Below are 4,972 nucleotides of genomic sequence, written 5' to 3' on the forward strand. Positions count from 1 at the left end.
TTTCCAAATTCATCATATCAAGAATTATGTTTTCAGCTCGGCACTTGTGGCTCAAGCAGCTAAGGCGCCAGCGACATACACCTAAGGTGGCGGGTTCGAATCCCCAGCCCGGGCCCGCCAAACAACAATGACGGCTGCAACCACAAAATGGCCAGGCATTGTGGTGGGCGCCTCTAGTCCCAGCTACTTGGGAGGCTGAGGCAGGAGACTCGCTTGAGCCCAGGAGTTGGAGGTTGCTGTGAGCGTGATGCCATGGCACTCTACCCAGGGGGATAGCTTGAGGCTCCGTCTCAAAAAAAAAAAAAAGAATTATGTTTTCGTTTTTTTAGAGTCAGGGTCTCACTCTATCACCCAGGTTGAAGTGCAAGGAGAACAGATCAAAGCTGAGGCAGGAGGATTGCAAGAGACCAGGAGGTGGGAGGCCAGCCTGAGCAGCATAGCAAGACCCAGTCTCCACAAACAAAATTTGTTTAACTAGCCCAGTGTGGTGGTGTACCTCTGTAGTCCTGCCTACTCAGGGAGCTGAGGCGGGAGCATTGCTGGAGCCCAGGAGTTTGAGGTTACATTGAGCTATTATGGGGTCACTGCACTCCAGCCTGGGTAACAGAGCTAGACCCTGCCTTTAGAATAAATAAGTATTGACTAGTGCAGTGGCTTACATCTGTAATCTTAGCACCCTGGGAGGCTGAGACAGGAGGATTGCTCAAGCTCAAGAGTTTGAGACCAGCCTGAGCAACAAAGTGAAACCCCTGTCTCTGCTAAAAATAGAAAAAATTAGCTGGGCATTGTGGCAGGAAGCTCTCAGGAAGCTGAAGCAGGAGATTTCTTGAGCCTAAGAGTTTGAAGTTGCTATGAGCTAGGCTGACATCGTGGCACTCTATCCTTGGATCAACAGAGTGAGACTCTGTCTCAGAAAAAAAAAAATCTTTATCTTTCCTGGGTAATGAATAAATAAAAATGAAATAAAACAGGGGTAGCACCTGTGCCTCAGCTGGTAGGATGTTGGCCTCATATGCTGAGGGTGATGGGTTCAAACCCAGCTCCAGCCAAACTGCAACAAAAAAATAGCTGGGCGTTGTAGCGGGTACCTGTGGTTCCAGCTACTTGGGAGGCTGAGGCAAAAGAATCACCTAAGCCCAAGAGTTGGAGGTTGCTGTGAGCTGTGTGATGCCACAGCACTCTACAGAGGGCAATAAAGTGAGACTCAGTCTCTAAAATAATAATACTAATAATAATAATGAAATAAAACAAAAAATCCTGATGATTAAAGAAGGCACACGGGTGAGATCACATAGCTAGTTAGAATTCAAACCCAGGTTTGTCTTCAAAGCTCCCTTCCTCTCATTATCACACTGCTTCAAATTATAGTGCTTTCTACTGATTCTGATCCTTGATGATTCTGTTTTATCCTAAAAAGCCTCACTGCCTCTGCAGTCTCGACTCACAGCAAGCAAAACCTAGGTCACGGCTGTTGTAGCCCAACTGCAAAGAAACAAATACAGCTCCACTGGACACTCAATTCATAGTCTTTGCTTTAGCCTACCCTAGAGAACTGGCAATTGTTGCCAAACGCCTGTCAGTCAAGAACAGTGGCTTGTTTGTTAGGGTTGTGGCGGTCATTGTGGCGAACATTAATCAGTCATGGGGACCTTAACTATGGCATTCTGGTTTAACCAAAGAATGAGTTCAGTTCCAAACAATACCTTCATTTGAATTACAACGTACTTGAGAAGGGATGTCAAACAGGCATTAATTTATGCTACAAATATGTGTTCCAGAACTTCTCTGTCTGAGGAATGTGCTAACCTTTGGGAGCTCAAAGATGAATAAAAAGCAGACTCAGTTCTTAATCAGTTTAAGATTTAATACAAAAAAGACAAGTCATGTGGATAAATAACCAGAAAATACAGTAGAAAGTGAGAAATGTCAAAGGAAAGTGAAAACTCTGTGCTGTGGGAAAAGGAGAAACTGCTTTGAGCTGCAGAGTTCAGGGAACGCTTTATTGAGGAGCAGACATTTTAGCTGGGCCTGAAAGGCAAGGAGCATTTTAAGCAGAAAGGAAAAGTATTCTAGCGGGGAAGGAATACAGTGATGATCAGAAGCCTAGAGAAGGAAAGTACAAAATAAGTTTGTGGCATCCTTTCTCTTCTCCTTCACTAGCTAACTCTCATTCATTTCTCAATCGAAATCTTACTTGCTCAAAGGAGGCTTCTCTGACCTTTTTGGGTCTCTTTCCCCCACCATAAGCTTCCAAAACATACAACACGTACTGAGTTCATGTTCCCCTGCCATATTGTAAGGTTCATTTGCATCTTTTGCCATTTTGCCCACAGTCCACTAACAAGTGCCGAACATTTTTCAGGTGCTTGATAAATATTTATTGCATAAATAATTGAACAAGGCCCTGTGGAACTGGAATGTAGAGTTCATGGAGAACAGCAGAAGATAATGAGGAGGCTCAACACCCGTAGCACAGTGGTTACAGGGCCAGCCACATGAGGCTGGCAGGTTTGAACCTGGCCCGGGCATTTTAAACAATAATGATAACCGCAACCAAAAAATAGCCGGGCATTGTGGCGGGCACCTGTAGTCTCCGCTATTTGGGAGGCTGAGGCAAGAGAATCACTTAAGCCCAAGAGTTTGAGGTTGCTGTGAGCTGTGACACCACAGCACTTTACCAAGGGTGACATAGTGAGACTCTGTCTCAAAAAAAAAAAAAAAAAAAAAAAAAAAAAAAAAAAAAGAAGATATGATGAAAGGTAGGCTCTTGAATAAAAAAAGCTAACACTTTTACGACACACCAGATAATACCCAAAACACTGTATGGATGTCAACACATCTAAGCCTCATATAACTTTGTTGTTGTTGTTGGTTTTTTTTGAGACAAAGTCTCACTATGTTGCCCTCAGTAGAGTGCTGTGGCATCACAGCTCACAGCAACCTCAAACTCTTGGGCTTAAGAGATTCTTTTGCCTCAGCTTTCAGAGTAGCTGGGACTATAGGCACCTGCCACAACATCCATCTAATTTTTTTTGTTGTAGTTGTTACTGTTGTTTAGTTGGCAGGGCTGGATTTGAACCTGCCAGCCTTGGTGCATGTGACCGGCGCCATAACTGGCACTGAGTCAAACCTGGTTTTTTTTTTTTTGAGACCAAGTCTCAAGCTGTCACCCTGTGTATAGTGCCCTGGCATCACAGCTCACATCAACCTCCAACTTTTGGGCTTAAGTGATTCTCTTGCCTCAGTTTTTCTATTTTTAGTAGACATGGAGGGGGTCTCACTTTTTGCTCAGGCTGGTCTTGAACTCATGTGTTCAACCAATCCACCCGCCTCAGTATCCCAGAGTGTTAGGATTACAGGCATGAGCCACTGGACCTGGCTTATATTATCTCCATCTCACAGTTGAGGAAATAGGAAAGCACCAAGAAGTCAAGTAAGTTGTCTCAAGGAAGGTACCACAGCTGATAAGGAGTATAGTTAGGATTCCAAACTCAACCTATCTGACTTCAGAGCCTGAGTATTTAACCAAGGAATATGAGCATTATTTGAGAAACAAGCAAATGGTTAAGACTGCATAAGATTCCAAGAAGGAAAAGGTATCTCAGTAAATAAAAAGACAAATTTATTTCTTAAAAAAATTTTTTTAAAGACTGAATAAGCTTATTGTGGCAATTCTGAAAAGTTTTTTCTGAGACAGAGTCTCACTCCATCACCCCCCTGGGTTAAGTGCTATAGCATCATAGTTCATAGCAACCCCAAACTCTTGGGCTTAAGCAATCCTCTTGCCTCAGTCTCTCAAGTAGCTGCGACTATAGGTGCCCACTATGGCTCCTACCTAGTTTTTCTATTTTTGGTAGAGATGGGGGTTTCACTCTTGCTCAGGCTGGCCTCCAACTCCTGAGCTCCAGGGATCTACCTGCCCCATCTTCTACAGTACTAGGTTTACAGGTATGAGCCACAATGGTTGGTCTCTGAAAGCCATTTTAAAACATTACTTCATCAATGTTTTGCATTTTTTTTGAGACAGAGTTTCACTATGTTGCCTTGGGTAGAATGTCATGGCATCACAAGCTAACAGCAACCTCAAACTCTTGGGCTTAAGCGATTCTCTTGCCTCAGCCTCCCAAGGAGCTGGGACTACAGGTGCCTGCCACAATGCCTGGTTATTTTTTTTTTTTTTTATTGCAGTTGTCATTGTTGTTTAGCTGGCCTGGGCTGGGTTTGAACCCACCAGCCTCAGTGTATGTGGCTGGTGCCATAACCACTGTGCTACAGGTGCCGAGCCATAGTTCATCAATGTTTTAAACTGGAAAGTGGAGAAGGAGTGGCAGTGGAAGTAGGAGGTGGGGACTGCAAACCTTCTGTCTAGATTTATAATTTGATTGGTGCTACCTGCCTGTCCTCCCCCATCCCATCACTAATACACATCTCAAACCCACCACCCAACCCTGTTTTCCTCATTTCTGATAATTGTATCTCTGCCATTCCTTCTGAATTATTGTCACACAACTCAGCTCTCCTCCTCCCTTCTATCAAATACACCTGTCTGCTTCTCTGCTGACTCCATTTGTTGTTGTTGTTTTGAGAACAAATCTCTTTAGCCATTAACATTTTCTTTAAAATCTCATTCCACTTTTTGCTATAATGAAAACCCAGCTTTTCTGAGCAGTAAGCTCAATGTCCAGCACAAGCTGACAGCCAGGTCATTTCCCTGCTAAAGTGATCTTTTTTTAAAGGTAGAGTCATGTGACTCCTTTGCTTAAAGACCTCTCAAAAACTTTGCAGTTTCAAGTTCACCCTCTGAAAACATTTAAGGCCTCTCGTTAATTCCAGACTCATTTCCTGCATCTCCATCCAACAAACAGTCCTGGCAATGCACCTGGAGAGCGAGAAGTCATGGGCTATCTTGTAGAAGCAGCCCATGACTTTTCTCTCCCTGTGCTTTATTTCTGCTCTGCTCTTTTTTTTTTTT

The sequence above is a fragment of the Otolemur garnettii genome, unplaced genomic scaffold, assembly GCF_000181295.1.
Source record: "Otolemur garnettii isolate 467f Iridium unplaced genomic scaffold, OtoGar3 scaffold00010, whole genome shotgun sequence".
In the NCBI taxonomy this organism is placed as follows: Eukaryota; Metazoa; Chordata; class Mammalia; order Primates; family Galagidae; genus Otolemur; species Otolemur garnettii.